Here is a 22883-nt window from a genome sequence, read left to right as displayed (position 1 = left end):
ACAGGTGCCGTCACAGTGAGTGTGAGAGCTGGGCGGGCTTAGGATGTCTGCTCTTGAGGCAGGCCGTCCGAATCTCACCGGGATGCCCCCCCCCCAAATGCCCCAATGTCCTTCCTTCCTTCGTCCTGTTGGAAAACACTTTGCAGCCCTTGATGAGCCGGCGCAGTGGGTCATTTAAATTCATTACACAAAAACAAACTCGAGGGACGTTAATTGACCACAAAAGTGGAGCGTAGAGCGTGGAGCGTGGAGCGAGTGGCTCCATTCTCCAACAGACTCCATCTCCGGTTATTCGCTGTGATAAAGTTTCATGAATTTTCATTTTCGCCGCTTTTGTGGCGACCGCCACGGCAAACTTGATGCGCCCGTGGGTTAATGGACCATCCGAGCATCCAGGATCCGTCGAACAGCTGCGGCGGTGTGACATTGAAATCCTTTTTAGCGGGCGGCAGCAAAGGAAGCGCTTTTCGGCCAAGAAAGTTGACAATAGTTGCCAGCCCCCGCTCGTCCTGGAATGATAAGTACTTGCGTTAAGTGAATAAAGCCAGACTTCGTCCGCGGAAACTATGCCAAACTCGATTTCAATTGAGAAGTGCCGCCCACAGTCCCGCCGAACAACTTAACCGTTTAATTAACACAAACAACTGCAAATGGTTTTATCAATTTCAATCTGGCCGGCGAGATATTCAATTTAGATAAGTTTGACCGAAGGAGAAAGGGAGAATCGGAATTCATTTTATCGTTGCTCAAGCGGTATGTAAATTATTCGGTTTTTGGGAAAACTCTTCAAAGTGTCTTTTCTCACACAAAATCAAATGCAAATTTTCTTGTTGTTTTTAATATTTGGTTGGAAATTTTACCCTTTTATTATTTTATCTAAAGTTTAGACTTTATATTAACAACAAAGAAAAAAAAAATATTTTTATTACTCTGTGCTAAAAAATTTTGTTTAAAAAAAATTTAAGTTTAAACAATTTTTAGGGCATATGAACTTGTCCCAATATTCTGGAAATAACTCCGCTAAAAAATACAAAAGTTGCTTAGTGTTTTTTAAAAAATGTTATCCATTATTTCCGATTAGAAATACTAAGGGTTATATTAAAAGTGTTTTATAATTTTGAGTTTTATAATAATTGATTTGGGAAAGACTTATAAATTGTATAATTAAAAAACTTATTAAGCTAGGCAAATTTAATTTTAATATACATTTTCTTAAAAAGTTGCTAATTTCATTTTCACTCCCACTCTTTTTGAATTTCGAACAAAAGGAGGGTTAGGAATTAGGAACCACATTTAATCATTATGAACTCTGGACTGCGACCTGAACCTAGGGCCAAAACTCGTAATAAACTGAATCATATCGGCTTACACATACACTTAGTAATTAAGCAGGGAGCTGATGACGGATGGACCGCTGATTGAAGCAGGTCTTTCGACTGCCAGGCATCCGTTGATGAGCCGTTGATAGGCCAGATTGGCCAGATTGGCCAGATTGTGAGCCGGGCACTGGAACTCGTAAATCAAAAGCTGGCTGCAGAACGAATCCCGAGTAGCGGACTCCAGTGACAGCAAATGTTTGCGAATTTTATGCGAATTACGCCTAATTAGCATTTCTGCAAGCGGCCGGGGGATCGAGAGTCTGAACGGAACCAGAGTCAGAGTTCGCTGCCGCCGTGTCCCTGATGATTATGTGCGCGATTTCATATGCAAAACATAAGTGCCATCGCACTGAGAAAATAAAGCAATTAATACATTCATTTTGATGTTTCCTGCTTTACTTTTTATATATTTAAAGTGAATGTGAGCATGTACTTAATAATTTGGTGCTATATTAAACATGAAAAATTAATAAATACACTTTTAAATGAAATCTTTAAAATATACGATATATTTTCAGGAAATGTATTTATTATTATTTTTCATTTAACGTAGCATAATAATTATTTTTATATAATTGTACATTTTTTAAGTAATTTTCTATCTATTGCAATTTTGAATAAAGCTTGTCTAAGCTCACAAAATAAAATATTAAAAAAAATGGCAAGCTATTAATGATAAACAAGTTATTATTTTTCCCATTTTATTTATTATGCTTTGTTATTTAGCTAGGCCAGATTATTAATATTATTCTTTTCATAATTTGTTATTTAGCTAGGCCATATAATTATTATTATTCTTTGCATAATTATCTAACTATGGCAATTTTGAATTTAGCTAGTCTTTAAAAAATATACGGTCTATGCTCACATAATAAAACTATTTAAAAAAAATGCCTTGGCAAGTTATAAACTATAAACTCAACTTCTAGTCAAAGATTTGATTACAACTGTTTTTATATATTTATTTATCGATGCAAGTTATTTTATTATTTGGTTTTTAAGATACAAGTTTTTACCTTTGTCTAACAAAAGACCACTATAATTTTTTTACCAGTGTGGACACAAACAAGGGGCATCTCGTGGATAAAGCCCATGGCGTTGGTGTTGGCAGATGGTTGCCCATCCGTTTGCTGTTTGCAAATGTTGGGCCCAGAAAAATGCATCGTGACTCCGGGGCCATATCTCATTAGAATGTGGAGGGCAGAACTATGGATAGGGCGGGCAGGGTGCCACCTAGGGACTGTTGATTCTGTTTGCTGTCATCGAAGTCAAGGGAACGCATCCCAGTGTATATTTCGCAGGCAAGCCAATAAAATTATGCGCCATCGGAATGTGTGCGACCGAGTGGAGTAAATTGTATTTACAACCGCACATCACCCGGCACATGGAGCATATGGAAGCAGTTGAGGCGCAGCCGGATCCCCAGTCTCGACCCGCGGGTCAATTGCCGGATCGGGGAACTCGTCACAGGGAACTGGGGAGCTGGGGAGTCGCCACGAAGCTACTGCCCTGCCTACAATCGATTTCACGGCGAGGCGTCATCCAAGTGGCCGAATGTTGTGGTTGCTTGCATGCGGTGTCTGGTTTGCATTTTCCTGCACTAAGAGCTTGTGTGCCACTAAATATACGGCAATAAGTGCAACTCTTCTTGAAAAAAGTACACTAATTTTTGTATCTTGACTTAATACAAGAATTAGAATTGTTAAGTTATTATTTAAATAATATGTTCATCAAAATACGAAATTTAATACGAATTCTTATTGAATTTAAACAGGAGGTAATAAATAGGTATTTAAAATAAATAAATAAAAAAAAAAACTAATTGCAATATTAAATTTAATATAGTAAATTTAATTAAGTAACGACAACTTTATTAAACAACATACATACATACCAACATGCACGTAGTAATTTTATTAACATGTCATAATATAAAAAATATAAAAAACAAATTTTGCTAGAAAAATGTATTCATGTTTACGCTTATATGCATTTTTTTCTCAATAAAAAACAATTTTAATTTCCATCATTGTACTTTAAATTTGATTAAAAAACCAAAATGCTGGCAGACATTAAAGGAATTCTAGGGCAATAATATATATTTGCTAACAAACGAAGAGTATTTTCTAGCCAGTTAATGAGTTTTCCTTGCTATTTATTTTTAGATTTCTTTGCAATTTCACTTGCCAAGCGTCAAAGTCTTTCCCGCGACCCATGGGGACAGGGAACGTGATCTGGTTCTGTTTCGCTACCGCATCTGCGAATTGAACAGGGACTGCCAGCTGCACTGAAACCATAATTTATGTATTTATTCTATAAAAAGTTTTGTTTTCCAAGTGCCTTTTATTGTTTTTGAGGTAACGCACGACTTGCATAATATTATTGAGCAACATTTTGATATAATTCCCCTTATTAAATACTTCATATTAAGATTAATTTTAATTAATAACCTTTAACTTAATTTCGTCTTAAAAATTTTTTTTTTTGTATCAATCTGTTATTGTTCAGGACAAAAAATTATATTAATATGGTTCTCTAATATTCTTTAATTTGAAGAAAACCATATTTTAGATTTTCTATCTATTTTGTATCTTAAATTAAAATATCATTTACTGAAGACGGTTTTGTCCGAAAAATTTTCTTTTGTAAGAATTTACTTTTGACAATTATGAATATGTTGAACAAATTTAAGCCCGATCGACCCAGCAGTTCTCAATTACTAAACTTACATACATTTTTCATACAATTTGTACTCATGCAGACACACATTCCGATTATCTTTTGTATAAAAAGTCCAAATAAATTGGTTAAAAGAAACAAGTAGTAATTGAATATTTTTTTCTGTGTCTCAATGGAGCCGGGCTTGGGGCAGGGCGCCATTTGTGGGCTGTTTGGCCGTTGTTCCTAATTGCTGGCTCCTCCGAAAGCGGACATATCAAAGGGTACGAGACCACGAGTGCAACTGCAATTTTGGATTCTGCGAGGGGGCATTCGCTTTTATCGCCAGCCAAGCGTGGCTCTTATTAATGATTAATTAAAAAAAAAAACAAACTGCTGAAAGGGGTTCGCTTGGTTTGGTTTGTTTTGCTCTGGTTGGGTTTGGGTTTGGGTTTGGGCTTCGGTAGATTATGCTTATGACATATGTGGCATTTAATTGGGCAAACAAAACGGGCGCCCGGTATTTACTGACGGCAGTTTGGGAGGGGTGCTCCGAGAGGAAAACTGAAGCGCTTCCAATGCCACACATTTGGGTTTTCTGTTTTCCCTTCCAGTCGCACACAAACTAGTTGCGCTTTCCTTTCGCCACGAAACGAATGGCAAACGAAACAGAACTTTCTCTTAAGTCACTCTCTTTCATGGTGTGGCAGGTCGCGAATTGCGGAGCTCTGGGCCACCGGGATACTATGTTGGAGGGGCATCTCTACCATATATAGCCGAGGTGGCCAAAACCAGCCGACGACGAGGATGATGAGGATGGCGAACGAAACGAACGGAGCCGCCGCCAATGCGAAGTTTTTGGCCAACTTGCTGAATCAGTCGTCAGTTTGTCCTAAGCGGATTTGGTCGACACGTGTATGTGTGGTTGAGATACAGGCAGAAGACATAGCTGCAGCTGCGATTTCGAATACGAATACGTATACGAATCTGGCTCCGATTCCGATTTTGCCAAGTAGGAAAGTCGTGTAGATTGGCGCGTGAATTTAACGCTTGGCCTAGGTCACGTATCGCACGTGTTTTTGACAGCAGGCAGGACCTCCCCCGCAGGATCTCCCCCGCACTCCTCCACTTTTCGGCCAGTGTGTGTATGCCTTTGATTAAGTGTTCACCCTGCTTGTGTGCGGTTGACATTCGATTTACTTTCGCCAAGTTACCGGAATAACAAAAAAAAAAAAATAAGAACGAACGAACGAACACTTCCCGCAGACTTTTCGCCAGATCCAAAAACCTCTTCCTCTGTGCGCATATGTGCGGTCGATATTTGCATAAATTACAACAAAAAAAACGAAGCCTAGTAGTCTCCAGCGTCCTCGACGTTGGCCTAATGAGTTTTTAATACTCTGACGCGCTACCCGATTGTCTGTGTGCGATAGAAAAAAAAAAAAAAAAGCACAAAGACGTTGAACAACAAAAACCCATTGCCACAGGATTTTCGGTTAATTTATTGAGCCAGCAACGAGTTTAGAACGTGTCCAGAGCAGACCGACAAAAAAATTAGCCGCCAAAGAAAACTAATTTGCACATTGAAGTGAACTGAAACGTGGAAAGTTTGTTTTGGGTAAGTGACACTGATCGAGTTCGAGTTTTTCAAAGTGCAAAGTTCACCTGGGAGTGGAGTTAAATTAGTTCACAGTTTGTTTGCACCTTAAATTAGATGGCCAATAAATTTGGCTGTTGTTTAAGACTGGTTATAATTGAAATTAAAGAGTTTAAAGCTAAAAAGATAAGTAAATATTAAATATAAATTAAATAAATAGTGAGCTAAAAATATTTATATTTTGTATTGTGTTTTATAAATACATATTAAAGTGTCTTAAAAATTGACAGGATGTAGCAGCATTATTTTAACATTGACGTACACTTAAATGTTCGTGACTTAAAGAAGGTCATTAGTTTTAAAGACAAGCATTTTTATATATTAGAACAGAAAAATTCAAAGCTTAATGGTTGGATTGAAAGGCTTCAAAAGAAATGAAAACAAACACGATACGATATTAAATAAACAAAAATATATCCAGAAGTAAATATATAGATTAATAACAAACAAATAGGAATACAGCTTATTAGGACTCAGCAAAAATAGTTAACTTATAAAAACATATAAAATTATAATTAAAAAATGCATACAAATTTAAAGGTGGAACCATTCGCTTTTGCTGGGCAAACCCATTATTTGATGACCAAATTGATTCCCTCTTCCTTTTTGTCAAAACAAACAAATTGCGTTCAATATAAATTTTCCTCTCGCCCATTACACGTTTGCCAATACATTTTGCTGTGGCATCCAGACCCAAGGCAATTTGCGCTTTGCATTTTCTTATATTTGCGAAACTTCAAACGGAAGCTGGAAACATTGCAAATTGAGCAAACAAATGTCCTTTTTACCAATACCATTTGGGCAAAAATTGCAATTTGCCAACCAATGTTGAACATGTCGAATGCAGACTCAATCTTGGTCTTATCGCTAATGAGTAGTGACAAAGTCCTGGGAATGCCACTTGAATTGTTAATGGAAATTATTATTCGTTGAGTATCTTTGGGCTATGTTTCTTAACTATATGCAAATCAGGCAATTTCGCAGCTGCAACTTATCAAGGCTACACTGCTGGCAGAAACATTAATTTGAATTTAAATTTCAACTTGATCTCTGGCATATCGAATGGCAATTATGCAGAGAGAAATGATTCGAATGATTATTATTTTTCTGCATTCGGAAATTAATTTCGTTTGATGATGGCGGGCGGCGGGGGATCGGGGATTTGGCATTGTTTGCTTTGGCCTATCAAATAACCTAAAATCCCATGTAACTAGAAATAATTCCAATTAATTCAGCATGTTTACAAACAAATATTTATCTAAGCAAACTTACATACATAGCATAGCATAGCATAAGTCTATATGGGCATTTAGTCAGGTCCGGTAAAAATGTAATGACAAATATTAATTAAAATACCCTGACCCAATCTGGTGGATGTAATTAGTTTGTAATGCGAGCATCAAAAACATTTCTTTTATGGGATTAAGGCAAAGTTACGTTTCAAACTGAATCCATTTCTGCGAAATGCGATTTAAGTAAATGTGTCAAATGCATTTGGCCTGCCTTTGTACATATAACGGCATTTAAGTTAATTTAATGTTGTTTGCTTAATGCGTTTTTTATGCACTTGTGCTGCACACCACGCGGCGTATACTTGATGTGAGGGCCCAAAACTTGCATTTCACATGCAACTCGCTCACCACATACCGCATACAATTAAAAATAATTATTCCCAATTTACGATGACAACAATTTTCAATTTAAGTTTACTTTTAACCCTATTTTTATTCTGCTGCTGCTGCTGCTAGCCGAGAGTGGTTCTTTGTTAGGTGGATCAACGTCAATTACGGCGTCTTTGGTCGCCATTGAAATGGTTCGGAACCGATAGCGGATGCAGCCGGCAAAGGAAGCCCTGGCCATCCGCTCCAATTGTTGCCACGCGCTTCCCTATGCTAAGCAATTAAAAAATGAAAAAATGAAAAAAATGCATTGATTGCAGCTGCCACCGCACACAAAACCATGGCACATACTCGTACATAGTTTCTATAGCCGCACACGTGTGGCTCGCTTTTTTATCTACCTCTTATTTTCCCCCCAGCCAACACAAAGGGCGTAATACCCGACTGTCGGCGGCGAATGGGAAAATTGACATGAATTGAGTTGATGCGCTTTGCGGCAAAGCAGTTCTCTGGTGTCTCTGCGAACTTGACTTCCTAGAAAAGCAATAATAATTTCCCATTGTCTGTTGTCGCCAAGGACTTAAGCCGCACAGAGCGGGACTTCTGCAACAAATTAGATGCAAAACTTCAGTAATTTATTCCCCAACAAGGAAATTAAAAAGAAACCCAAATGAGTCAAGTTGAGAATAATTCAATAAACACTCTAAAAAAAGCTATGCCTTGAAATTGGCCTATCAAATGAAACTGGTAAGACTGGACCATAAAAAAACATTTATTGAACCCATTAAAAAATCCAAAAATTTGAATTAAACACTTCAAACGCATATTCATTAAAAGAAATAAAAAATTATATTACTTATCTACGTTAACTAAAGAAAGTAAGTTTAGGGGGTGATACAGAAATCTTAGTTTTTTAAATTCACTTATAAAGGTGTATAATAGTGTGGTATAAATAATATATTGGTAATATGGAAGTCCCAGTTTTCCATTGCACAGTTTAAGGCGGGGTTTTAAATAATATCAAAACAGTATTTGCATAAATAATTTTTTTTTTTTTTTTATATTTTATAATTCCCCAGGATACATTTATTTTTTAATTCTTTGTTTAATAATAAGGGCTAAAAAACTATAGTCTACCTGTTAGTGACTTTGATGCAGATATTTATTTTACCCAATTAAAAGTCAGCTGTCCAACGTGATGACGCAGCTTATAATATCTTTGCTGCTACCTGTTGAGATAGACAGATTTTATAGTACTTTGGGCCACTTTTAATTGAGTTTCGAATGTGCGTGTGCAAAGCGAGCTGAAAAATGGGGACCGAAATGGCACAAAATTAATGCGGACAGTTGACTTTTCCGACATTTTCATTGCCACATCTGCCACTTTTCATGCCGAGTCACCTTAAAATTCATTGGCCTCACCTTCGGAAGAGTCCCTGTCCCCCTCTCCCCCACATGCTTATGCAAATCGCATTTTAATAAACTTGCCTTGCGTCAATTTTCATTTACATTTAGTCCACTGGGTCGTGGTTCCACCTCCACCTCCACCTCCACCTCCGCCTCAACAGAATTTAAGTCCCAAAACGATACGAAAAAAATCCTAATTAAATTTGAATTTACTTTAAGCATTTGGGGCTTTGTTTGCTTTGTTTTTCAGTCTCGCATCCTGCGTGGGTACCATTTACGTTTATTATTTTCCGGTTTTCTTTTCTGTTGATTGCTCATTAAAATTTGAAATTTCATTTTGCTATACATAAAAACCAAAAACCAATTGAAAAAAAAAGAGAAAATTCCGCCAAATTGAATTGAATTTAATATCAGTTTTCTAATGGTTCTTTTACTCAAGGATTCTGTCTTGACGTATGGGGAAAATTGGCCCGGGAAAATGGGGAAAATGCTTTAGGGTGCAGCCATAATCCTTGATGAAAATATGCAAAATAAATATGGCGTAAGGAGATAAAACGAGACTGCTAGAAAATCAATGTTAAATGCGTTAAGTGATTTTTAAAGTACATTTAACAGCGTTAGGCACGTGACTGCCACGCCCCCAGCATCCACGCACACACACGCACACACTCACGCACAACCCCTACCCACGCACTCACATATCTGCAACATATTTCTGGTTTTTCGAAAAATATGAAACATTTTCGGTGTTTTTCGCTTGTTTTGCTTGGGGTCACAGGCAAAAATGGAGGACGGAAGTGGGCGCCAAGTCAAATATGTATGTGTGTGGGTATTGACAAATGGATGGGGTGTGTGTGGGTGTATGTGGGCTTGGGGGAGGGTATGTGAAAGGTGGTTGAGTTACTGTGGCGGCAAACACATGTTCGTAATATCCCTGTTGATTGTTGGCTGCCTTCGGTTGTCGCTGCTTTTCGAATGCCAGGTCCCGCTGATTGCCAACAAAACTGTTTGGGGGCATTCACATTGTCCAACAAATATGACACAATTTGTTGGGCACTTGTTTTTAATATGAAATTTTGTTTTTTAAATTGCCAGTGATGTTTTTGTAATTCTCCTTCAACTGAGCAATTGCTTATTATTATAAGCTCAAAAACTAGCTTTTAGTTCGGTCACACAGCTAATAACTTGGTTTAACAATTAATGGAAAATAGCTAGCTAGCTGGCTAATTCTAGTGGTTAAGAACTAAGAAGAACTTTAAAAAGTGAGTTGAACTTTTAAATCACCCTTTTGTCAGTGTATTTTTGTTTAATAAACAAAGACAAAATATGTATATTCGCCTAAAAGAAATAAAAATGGCTTATTAAATAGGCAAAAAATTACACATTTTTGTTTTAAATAAAATAAAGTGTTTAGGGGTTCTAGATACAAAAAAAATTAAGATAAATTGATATAATGTATTTATAAGCTTACAAGTTTCCAAGGACTCAAAGTTTTTTTAAAATTTAACTTGAAATTTACATTGTTACTGATTTGTTTTTTTTTTTTACTTTTTAAAGAAAACATTCCCATTTGAAAGTTATTTCTTTCATTGATGTCAACTCGGTTTTGATGAGATTGCAATTTTCCAATGTCATTTGTACTATGTTTGGCTTCGTGTTTTATTCCGGTACAATCACAGTTCAAACTTACCCTTTAAACTGCTCTTTTCTGGCATTGTTCTAACAAGTTACGCATACGCAGCGGTGGCCAAGTGGCTGACGATAGATTAAGTAGCTGACAAATGCTTTGATTACTTAATCAGGCTGCCAGGATAAGGCCAGATGAAGCGAAACGAGCTCTTAAACGAGCTTTAAATGTGCCCCTGAGTCAGCAGGCGCACAAACGTAATCGCAATCCCATTTCCCATTTTCCATTTTCCATTCCCAGTGAGACACCCTCTGCAAGTTGCACTTGCAGTCGCAGGATGCAAGATTCAGAATGGAGGCTGCAGGATGCAGGGGGGGGGCTGGGAGTGGAGAAACTGGGGGCCATGCAAGTGGCAAATTTAATTGAAATTGAAAGCACTTTTGTGTCCTTTTGCCCTGGCTGCGCTGTGCTGTGCTGCCTTGACTCACAGCTCCGTCTCCACTGACCTGGCATTCCATGCAACCCGACCCTACGACCCCACGACCCCACCACCCACTACCCACGCCCCGCTCGACTGCATTCAACTAATTTGTGCCACTAATGAATTTATTTGCCACTTGTATGCTGGCAGCGCGGGCGTGGCCTCGGCGATCCGCACGGCGAATAAAACAAAATAAATGAAAGTAATATAAAGAGTTGAGAGCGGGCGACGCGACACTTCGCTGGCAGCTCCAAGAACGAAGGAAAGCCAGTCGAAGCCGTCGACAAACGAAATCGTTTGAAAATTAATTTTCCATTTCACAAGGAAAAGGAGTGAGCGAAATGTCGCCTGCATGTGTCGGCAAGCAGCTCGTGTCGAATTACAATTTATTGGCTGCTAAGTGGCTGCCATCGCAGGCCTTGACACTTTTCATTATACCCTCACCTCTCGAATGGCAAACGCCAAGCTCCAAGCTTCGACGGTACAAATTAGCACTTCAACAAATTGTACAGATTTCATTGCCCTACATTTCAATGTCACATTTGTTTTTGTTTTAATTTTTGATTTAAAAAATAAAAGTTCATGGTATGAAATGTCGGTTTAATTATAAATGGCATGCAAAAAGAAATTTATTTTCTCCTGTTTGTCATATGCATTTTAAAATGCATTTTTTGTGCCATATAAATATTTTTAATCACAGCTGATTAATGGAAATTGGAAAAGAAATTATTGGCATGCAATTGAATATATATTTTCTCAACTGAAATTTTATATCAGTGACACACATGTTAAGATACTTGGTTTGATTCACAACGAAAAGCGAGCATTATTTATTTGTTTTATTAAGGCGTTAAGTACAATATGTGAAGGTTAATGGGTAAACATATTATATTACCCATTAGCAGCTAAATATTGCAGCGTATTATTTTGTAGGCATTGATCTTAAAACTTTAAAGCTTTTATGTTTTATAAAGATGATAAGCCGACTAAATGTTTTTTTTTCTTAGCTTAGATACGTTAAATTTTTTGCCTATAACTTAAATATTTATTCAACATTGACTTCACATCTTACGATTTTATAATGTATATTAGATAAAAAACAACTTATTAAGTCGCTTAACCACATTAGGTTATATCTTTGCCTTACCTTAGTTAGAGTATCAAGAAATCCTTCCAATATTCTACACAAAAAAGTCTGCTGTCAAATACTTACTTGGGTAAAATAACAAATGGTAAATGTATAACCTACAACCGCAGTAACAAAAGTGCAGAGGCAAAATTATATTATTTTATTATATAACGAATTGCATTTTGTTTCCTGCTCAAAGGCAAACATCAGCGGGCAAATAGTAGTAGTTGCTTTAATTTTTAATTAAACATTTGCGAGAGCAGCAGAATTTGCGGCTCCCAGCGCTCCCAAATGCATCAGAGCCGTACAGTCCGGGCAATTTATGAAATGCTCCCCGAGCATACATACATTGTGCGCCATGATTATTGCATTTTATTTTTTTGTTGGCTTCTGGTTGGGAACTCTGCTCTCTGGTTTCAGGTTTCAGGTTTCTGGCTTCTGGGTTTGGGGCACGTGCATTCCATCTAATTGAATGGAGGAGCGGCTAAACATGAGCCGTAATTAGGCTTCATTTTTCTCCGTTTCCCGCTCACTGGGGGCCACCTGAATTCCCTGAAATTGCACCGAAAACAATGGGCCAGGGGTCAAAGGGTCGAAGGGTCGAAGGGCTGGAGTGGCCGGAGTGGCCGGCTTTGTTGCACTGCTGCAGTTGCATGTAGAATGTAGACAGAGGCACAATAACTTCTTGTTATTATGCAGCAAGAGTCAGCAAAGGCCAAGTCGGGCCGGGCAACTACCAATTCATATTTGACTGGCACTCGGCAACAGTAGGCCCAGGAAGTACACTTGAAAAAATCGGTGAATTTTGATATAAATATGGGAAAATATTTGTTTATGATAAGATAATATATAAGGCAAATTAGTCAAATTTAACTGAAGTATTTGTAAAAAAGAAATCGAAGTGACTAGCTAATTATTAATTATACAAATTAATCGGAAGTTATACTTAACCATCTTAGATGGTTTAAAAAAAAATGGTTTACTTTAGATATTCTTGATATTTAATAAACAACTAACTATATACATATTTTTAGGAGATTGTATTATTCAATTTAAAAGTCACTGCCAAATTTGTTCTTTGGAAACAGGGATTTAAACATTTCTTATTTATATGAAAGTAACTTAAAATGTTTGTTTCTTACAATCACCTATTTGAAATTCAGATGGAACTTTTCTCCCAGTGTGTAGACATACACGCAGAGATGTAGGACCCACACAGGTCTCGACCCGGCCTGCACTTGTTGTTTTTTTGCAATTTTCATGAGTGGCACTCGGGTAAAATATACTATTTATTTCGCTACTCTCGCTCCGAGAACGAGCGGCTTTGGCCCAAATGAACCACATTCCATTCTGATGTTGGCCCAACTTTTGCGTAGAGGAAGCAGGTGGAATGCATTGTTGTTGGTGTTGCACTTCTACACTTTTGTTGCCTGTTATGTAAAAAGCTCGTTGAGTGAAAAACGTCGAGTTAAGTATGTGTATGTCCCTGTCTAGAATTGTGTGAGTTTGGAAAAAAATACAATATGATGCAACAGTCGTTGGAACAGATACACACACTGAGAATTCCTTAACCAATTTAGAATTAAATATATTTCCTTTTTTAACAAAATTTTACTTAACTTTTCTTGCCTTGGATGTGATGTATTTAAGATTAAGCTATTAAAGAAGGCTCTTTGAAACCAAAAACCAGAAAAAAATATTTAAACCGAAAAATTATTACTCAGGAACAAACGTGATTCATTGCATTCTATTCAACTGTTTTTAAACAATTTTATTAATAGTTTTATCAAATAAAAATACAAAACATTTCCTGCAAGTCTTAAATTTGTCACATTTAACTACTTACTCCAAGAATATAAAAGTAAAGTATTAAATATATAGCTCTCTTATTTGTTAACCTGTGCATTTATACAGATATGGTAAAACCATTCTGAGGAACATCGCACATCCCTGAGCTCGCTACCTCAGTTCCTCGAGTGGCACTCATCTTGAGCAGCGGACAGGTGAAAAACCACCCATCCGCCCACTCAACTTGTGCCGCATTACCTTGCCCAAAACTATAGCGCATATATATACATATATAGCACATAGCATGTAGCAGTTCAGTCTTAGTCTCAGATCCTGATTCAGTTTCTGTTTCTCTTTCCGTTTCTGCATATGTATTTGCTTAGTTGGCGTATTCGTTTTTCGTTTTCGTGTCGTGCTTACTGCTTTGTGTGTTGTTTTTAGTTTTAATGAAATGTAAATGTTTAGTCATACACACAGCCGCACTCCGAGTGGCTCTGTCATTAATAGCATGTGTAAGGTGGCTTTTGTACGACGGCTACGGGCAAATACTAAAAAATACAAAAAGCGAGGTCTTTGCTTTTTACAAACTTGTTTCCACTGCCCAACAGCAGGGATAAAATTTAAATTTAAATTATTTTTCAAAGAGATTTGACATTTTACCAACTTTGTTCAGGTTGTTTAGATCATTATTTATTTTAATTATTAAAAAATATTTTTATTGAAAAACAAAAGGCAATTTTAACTGGCAAATAATCCAATTTTTAATTAAATTAAAGTATTATGAACTTTCAAATAAATTGTTTTTCAATGCTAAACAAAGTGTAAAACATTTAGTTTAGTAACTAAGCACATGGTCGTTAATACATTATGTTTATAATTCCTAAGCTCAGTTTTAAAGTTTTAGTTACCAACGTTTTTCAGCTTATGAGCTAAGTTTTAAGTTGTTTAAGTTGTTATAAATGCGAAGCAAAGACTTTAAAGATTTTAATATATATTATCATTGAAAAAAAGAACTAAAATAATATAAAAAATCTTTTATTTGGAAATATTGAAATACAAATTATTATTTTTATTATATATTCTTGAATTTTTTTGATATTAAAGTTTTAGATTTTAAATAAATATTTTTCTCTCATTTGAATAGGTGATATAATCGTTAGTCTGTTAGTCTTAATTAGCTAATATTTTTTTTTCCATGATTTTTTATTAAAGCATTTTTGCCACCACTGCTGAGCTGTGGAAACACCTGAAAAATTCGAAATGACAGATGGCAGTGCCGACGGCCTACACTCGCGAATTGTTTGACGAGTTGCCCTAATGAGGCGAGGCTGTCGAGGACTCTACGGTTGCTGATGAGGATGTGGATGAGGATGAGGATGAGGACTGGGCTTGGTTCCTGCTAATTGGGCTCTGAGCGAATGCATCCTGGCTAATGTATTCTGACCACTCGCATATCACTAAATGTGTTTCCTATTCATTTCGGGCAATGCCAAAACTTAGTACATTTATGGGAATTGTGTGCTGGCACTGCAATTACACTTTCAATATGCCAAAATGCGTTCTGTGGTCTGCACTGGATATTTATTAAAAACTTCCCAGTGCTGCCGTTCAAATGAAATTCATTTCGAAAGTCGAAAAGAAGCGATTTAAGCTTGAAACAAACCGACTTTGGCAGGCAAACATTGGGCAATTTGTACACATTTGGGAGGCACTAGGGGTGTTGACTTTAACACACGCTTGTCAACGTTGACCGAAATGGGAAAGCGAGGGTATGAGGATGGATTCCGTGTTTTGGGGCCGACAAAATAGCATTTCCTTTTGACTTTTTGGCCGCTTGGCTTCTCGTAAGCGCCGCTTGTTCGCATTTTCCGCCGGATTTTGTTTACAAGCCGCGCCGCAGAGCACGAAAACAAATTGAAAATGCACCACAACCCCTGAATCCTGAATCCGACGAACAATAACAACGGCAACAATAGCCAAGCTGCACAAATTGGTGACAGCTCTGGTTGCTGAACGTTAGCTGCATTTGTTTGCCTTTGTGCGGCATTGTTGTCAAATTTATTAAGTTACTCATACGCCCCCGCTGCTCGGCCACCGCATCAGAATGTGACAACTGTCCAACCGAATATCCAGTGGATGGGGGCATCCAATAGGGCAGACTCCCCAAGGCCTCGGCATCATATCAATGTTTGGCATTTGGCAGACATCGCAACCGAAAAATTCCTTTCGGCAGTAAACAGCTTAACAAAAGGACTTTACATACAAATATTTTCACAGAAAAATAAATATTTTCATTTCATTTTTTTTTAAGGCCGTGGATTTTAAATACATTTTATTAACAGCTTACAGCTTAAGCATACTCTGAAGAAAACAAGGTATGTGTGAATTTTCTAATATTCTTGCAAATATTTGGATTTTTAAAGGCAACTCTAAAAATAAATACTTAAATTGCATAAGCTAATTTTTTTTATAATTGATCCCTTAAATTACATAGATACTTGACTTAAATTGCATGTTTCATTAAAGGTTTAAGGGGTCTTATTATTAGAAATTTTTTATGTTAAAAAAAAAAAATCAATTTTGTTTTATACAGTATGATATATAATTGGATAAACTGGATCATTAAATTATATTACAATTTTTGAGATATTCTAGTTTGAAATTACTTCAACAAACAAATTAGTAAATGTAAAGTTAAGCTTTTGAGATCTTTAAAGCATTTAAGAAGTAATATTTTGATTGATTGCTTTTACCACTTTTTTTAAAGTAATTTTAAAAGTTTTTTTTGGTAATAACACAAACTTATTTATTTTTGATATTTATCCCAAAAATTAGATACTTAAATTGCCCTTTGTAAATAATGTTTTATATCTCTAGGTATTTGAATTGTTTTAATGTATAACAAATACCACAATACATATTTTATATATTATATAAAGGCATTAAAATTAAAATAAATATATTTTGATTGTCCATGGGTTATTTGCCTCCACTGTTCCCGAGACTTATATAAGATTGTGTACTCCGGCGAGCATTTGCCACTTGTCATTGAGTGGCCGGGCATGCAGGAAGACATTTCCCGCCGCTTTTCCTTCTGCCGCCTGCTTTTCCCAGCCAGCAGCATCTCATTTCCCGTTCGTTTCGGTTCGCTTCTTGGCCGTCAATAGGCATTTGGCTATTGAAACTTTTCCAGCTAGCAAAACCCGCACGCACACAGGCCACAGATAATATGCACATGTGTTGCCATGTAGCCATGTAGCCATGTCTCCATGGCCATGGAGCACATATTCCACTTCTTGGGAGCTGGAGCACCCGTCACTCCGGGCCATAAATATCCGCCTAAATATGCTGGTCAGGCCGGCTGAGATGGCTGAGATGGCTGCCTAAGGCCAAAATCTGTCTTAATATGTGCGATGTGTTGTCTGCGCTGTCTGTGTCCATATATAGTATTTCGAGTGGGAGTGTCATTGTGTGTTTGTGTGTTTGCGGGGATTTATGTTTGGGGCCAAGTTGTAAGCGCCAATGTTTTTTATGTCGAACTTAAAGACATCCTAAGTACTTTCTGTGCACTTCGCAGTGTGGCACTTTTTTTTTTGTTAGGCAGAGAGGAAAATAGATCAGACTTTTATACTGATTCGATTAATTATAATATTTAATGCAATTAATCCTTTACAAAAACATTTGGTTTAAATGTTAGATTCAGTTAAATTTTAAAGGTTTTGAAACTTTCAATATTACATTGAAATAGTTAAGATTACAAAGTTCTTTATTACACAAGGAAAATATAAGCTAGCTAGTTTAGCTTACAAGGTAAGCTTCTATCAAGGATCAATCCAATAAATTAGTTTTAACTTAACATTTTATTTATGCCCTAAAACTATTTTTTAACCATTTATTATTGTTTCCTTTCTGAAAGAATTTTAGCTAAGCGTTTTTATTCATTGCCTAAAAAATCTGTAACTTAACGACATGAAATCATGCTCTAATCAACAATGTATATATTTAAATTTAAATAAAGTTAGGAGCTTAATAAAGAAATAGCTTTGCAATAGTGACTTCAGTAAATTGTTTTCAAGCATAATTAAGAGAATTAAACTAAGCTGAACTATACTTTACAACAGGAAAAGCCATAAGAGTCTTATAAGTTCCAATATATTTTCACAATTTTAAAGATTATGAAGCTTCTGTTGGCTTGAAGTTTATTTGTTATAATTGTTCTAAGTGTACCAAATCACCTCCCCCCGTCCTTATTCACGCTCAGCAGCTGCTCCTTGTTGTTGCCGCTCCTGTTGTTGGTATTATTTCTGGTGGCACTTGAAGTCTGCTTGTGGGACCGCTCCAGGGCGTTCAACTTGCTCCCGTTTTGGCCTCCTCGATGTCGTCCTTGTTTGTTGTTCTTGGCAACTGTTTTGCTTGTGTTTTATGGTCAGTTCTAATGTGCTCCTTCGCTTGCTACTGCTGCTGCTGCTACTGCTGCTTCTGATGCTGCTGCTTTAGCTGTGTGCTTGTGCCAAAGTACTTAGTGTTAATAAACTTTTATAAATATTCTCTTTGACACTTTTAGCACGAAATAAAACTGACAAATAAATCTGATTAATCATTGCACTTTGCGCTCTGTAATAGCACTTTATCGTGCTTTATTTGGCCCCTGCGTTTACCTACTTGAGACCTCGACACGTGGTCGTTTCTGAGATAATTTTCTGCTGAGTTAGAAAGTTTTTGCTGGCCAATCCATCAAGTGGGGAGGTCCGGCAATCCCTCAGCTAGAGCATATTTTGATTGCCCTCAAATTCAATTGGTCTTGCCCGCCGGTTTGCTAGTTTATTGTATTTGAAGGCGTGGTTATTGGCTTCAGTTGAGCGGCTTTATTACGCTTTGTTCCACAGATACGTGTGTATATCGGAGAATTTCAATGGCTGTTTGCCAAACAAAATCGTTTGATAACAAAACCGTGGACAGGGCCATGAACCCGGCCAACGTACTCATCAAATGCGATGAAAAAATCCGTGTGCAGCCGGGAACCCAATTGGAGCTGCATCCGCGTGGGCCTCTGTTTTTCTCTCCTCCTTTTTGCTCCGGCGAACATTTCTAGGCAAATACAATTTTGAACGCATCACAACACGCAAACACAATCACAAATGGGTGAGGGATACTGGGGGAGTGGGTGGTGGGTTGGTGGGTTGATGGGTGACGGGTGAATCGGGAACCGGGTCCGCCGGCAACAGAAAATGGAGTGTCAGAGCAGCACTTGGCGATTGTCTGTCAGGCGGTCCCTCTGCCTTGCCCTTACTACATAGTACATACATACTGGCCATTGATATGCGCCGCGGTTTTTTTAAACGAGGTATTGGGTGAGCTCAAAGGTATTTTAGTCCCACACAAAGTAGGTAGATGTAAGATGTGTAAAATGGTGAATAAAAAGTAGTCAGGCTTGAAAGAAAAAGAAAATTTACGGAAGAACTTAAATAAAGTGTACACAAAGCAGACAACATTTCCTAAAATAAAACAAAGCTGCCTAAATCTATGCAGCATTTGCAATTTTAAAAGTAATGTTAACCCTAAATACTTTTACTAAGGCTAATATAAAACTTAAGTGGTTGAAAAGTAAAGTAAAACATTTTAAAAAGAAAACAACAAATATAGCCCTTTTAGAATAGAACAATAAAAATTGTTTTTAAATGAATGCAAATAAAATTGGGTATCTTACAGTTGGGAAATTGGCTTACGCCTTTTCAGTTGTCTCTGTCGCCTGCACTCTCTCTCTCTCTCTCTCTCTCTCTCTCTCTCTCTCGTCCTCTCTCTGTCTCTCTCTATCCTCTTTCTCTCCTTCTCGTCCTGCGACTACGATTCTGTTCGCAGCCACGCGAAGAGGTCACACTTAATTTCCGCTCCCAGTCGTAGCATAGTTTTTTGGGACTGTTGCTCCTGCTGCCGCGGCTGTCATTGTTGATGCAACCCTGTGCTTGGTCCTGTCAGTTGCGCTGAACTTTCAACATCCGCTTTTCATTTACACACACACACACACACACACACACACATACACGTACACTGGCACACGCCCGCTACTGTGCCTGTGTCCTGCGCTTCATCTTGCTGTTGCTGGCAACATCTGTTGATTATTTTGGCGCTGCCTCCTTTTTTTGCCTCCCTCCCTCTTTTTCTTTTGCACTCCACAATGCAGCGTTGTGTCAGTGTATGCTGTCCGTGTGGCTTGTTTATCGCTCACGCACACATACAGGCACTTGGCACAAGGCGGCTCAAAGTTTTTTTTGTTTGTATTGCTTCTTTTTGTGTTCTTTGTTTCATTCCATTTTTTGCATTTCTCCTCACACAAACACACATACACACACACATGTCAGCGGCAAAATTGATTATGAAATGATTTATTGGCCTCAAAAAATGCTTCAATATTGATTAAAGTTACTGTTTCTCCCTCTCGATTTTCCTCGCCTTTCCTCTATTTGCATGTCCTTCATTTTTTACCCGTTTGTGGCCATTTCCGAGGCGCGGTCCACGGGTCGTATGCGTAACGTTTGTCACGGCATTTTATTACCACCACCCCATACGTTTTTTTTTGCCCAGTCGCTTAAATGCATTTTTGTACGCTTCCAAATATCCGCATCACAAAAATAAAACATTTGGAAATTAACGCTGTATGCATTTTTTATCAAAGCTCATATTTGCGGGTTAGAGAAATGCATATTTGTCCGATAGCAAGAAAATGCGGCAAAAAATTCTATAAATATATCTTTTGTGTCGTAGCATTCGCGAATTTGCACAGATGAATTGAGTGTGTATTGCTTTTAATAAAGGGATTATTCATCCGGGTTTAAATCGGTTAATTAACGCAGTCATTGTTATGAATAAATATCGAACCATTAGTGGCTTAAATACTTTTTCAAATTGAAGTATTCCAGGATAGATTTAATATTTAGTTACTTTTGTACCATTATATAATGGGGTGCTTTTGATTGGAAACGTTTTTTTTGTGAACATATTTTACATATTTTTTATGCAATATTAAATGAATTTGCATAAAGTCATCATTCTTATTCAATTATAAAAATTTTAACATTTTTATACAAATGGTTTTGTATTTAAAATAATGTAAATCATAAAAAAGTGATTAGTCCTTTTCAAATCACAGAAACAACATTTCATATATTTTGTGCAGTATTTTTTGTTTTTGCGAAAGAAGAAAACTGGTTAAGTTTGATTATTTATGTCAAAATATTTAAAACTAATTTTGAATAGATCAAAAAAATTGATCTGATGTGTGTTAATCCACAAATTCAATAATAAAATTATTAAAAATAAAATTAAATAATATTTAAATTCTAAATAAAAATTAATACAAATATAATAATTTAATTATTTTATTTGTGGGACAAAATATTATCAATAATAATATCAATAATTATCAATAATTCTGATATCAACCAGAGTATTCAGTTCTTCGGTTACTAATGGATTGACTTTCGTTGTTGTTTTAGCCCTGCTTTAGTTTCACTGAATTTTTTATATATGATATTTCATAGACATGGTTGTTACTGTCGCCAATCGTGTTTTTGTTGTTCGTCCTGTCAGCAGTTGTCATCGCAAAAAGGTGTGCAGCTCACGCCAATCCAAACAGGTGTGAGCCCCGGTGATTGGATGCTTGGTGGGGAGTCGAGTGGAACGGGGCTAGTGGATGTGTCAGATGAGTTTTGTTTCAACACATTTGGAGCGTTAAATCATTCATGTTGATTTAATTATTTTACGTTGTTGATTCAATAATTTTTTATTTGATTTATTTATTTATTTACACGTTGTCACGTTTGAGGCGAAAACCATGTTGTTCCTCTTGCTGTTACTTCGTGGGTCGCTTTAAATGACATCATCAATCAATCACGCCACTTATGACAGTGCTATATGTGAATACTATATACAAAATGCACTCACAAAATTGAAATGTAAGAAAAAACACTTTTCTGCAGTACAAAAGCAGTTATAATAAAATTACATTTCGCTTAGCTTTCTGATTAGAGAAGCCAATTATTTTGGATTAAATAATTATGTATAAACTGAGTAAATACAGGCTGCAAAAATTACCTTTGAGTGGCCGGCTTACTTTTAATATATCAACATGCATTTTTTGTTCTGTTAGTTTAATAAAGTTTTAACTGGCCCAAAAACTAAAGCTCTCATTTTCTCCTTCTCCATTTGTTGCAGCTCTCTGAAAAGTTCGTGTATTTTCGGGTAAGCATTAAAATGAAAAATTCAATATTCGCTTTTCGAAAGTTTCCCGGCCAAGTGGAGGCGGAAAATGGGCCAACGGATAATGCCAAAAACGGCGTCGGCTGATTAAGAGTGCAGGGCGTGAAATGCAGCTCGCGATAAATTAAATGATTTCCATCGAGGCAGAAACCCAAATGGCACTTGCTTCAGCTCGACTCCCATTGTTGTCCTCGTTGTTCTTGTTGCTGCCGCCTGGCAGCCCCTTTTGCATTTATTATTATGATTTGAAAGTGCATAAACCACTTGAGGGCGATTCGGATTCGGAGCAGCGCATTTCGCTGCATAATTGGCACAATCAGCCAAAGGCAAGCGCGATAAAATCCGCGAACCCCTCGAATCACCCACTCAAAAGACAGGGGCGTGCACAAAGGTATTGCGGGTGTTAAAATCCCCTAGTAACCCCATCTGTTAATATTTCATAAAATAAATTTTATAAATTTAAATTTTATTTTTATAATAAATATAATTTTTTTGAACGTCTAGAAATCTTAGGCCATTCCAAACTAAAGTTTTTTACTTGTGAAAGGCACAAATTACTTTATTCATTTTAGAAATCATTTCTAAATTCCTCAAAAATCAATAAAATTCTTAATTATTATAATAAATTATATTAAATGCAGTTTGTATAAATATCTTCTTATAATTTAAAAGCCATTCTTATATAAACATTTAAGAAATAAAAGTAATTTATTTTATTTTGCGGACCTCAAAATCAAAGCAATTCAAATTTTGTACAATAAGGACCCCTCTAAAATACGCCACTGTCAGATCCTTTCAAAACTTGAAGTTGTCCGCTTCGGTCTGGGCTAAGCTCTTTTTTTTTTTTTTTTTTTTGAACAGCTTGTGTTGGTTTTTCAACCT

The 22883-nt window shown here is 36.8% G+C and overlaps 1 protein-coding gene across 3 annotated transcripts in view; it reads left to right on the top strand.

Moving 5' to 3' along the window:
• Window positions 1–4928: 4928 nt before the first annotated feature.
• LOC128257891 (connectin) overlaps window positions 4929–22883 on the top strand; it is a 154190-nt gene continuing 136235 nt past the window's right edge. For 2 of the 3 annotated variants that reach the window (XM_052989134.1, XM_052989133.1), the window contains exons 1-2: window positions 4929–5655; window positions 21957–21983. The gene's annotated coding sequence lies outside the window, so the exon portion shown is untranslated. The remainder of the gene's footprint in view (window positions 5656–21956; window positions 21984–22883) is intronic. The other variant, XM_052989135.1, reaches the window with a different exon arrangement.

This window comes from Drosophila gunungcola (genome assembly GCF_025200985.1).
Source record: "Drosophila gunungcola strain Sukarami chromosome 3L unlocalized genomic scaffold, Dgunungcola_SK_2 000002F, whole genome shotgun sequence".
Classification (NCBI taxonomy): Eukaryota; Metazoa; Arthropoda; class Insecta; order Diptera; family Drosophilidae; genus Drosophila; species Drosophila gunungcola.
The sequence above is the reverse complement of the archived record's forward strand: the minus strand, read 5'-3'. Positions and strand labels throughout refer to the sequence as shown.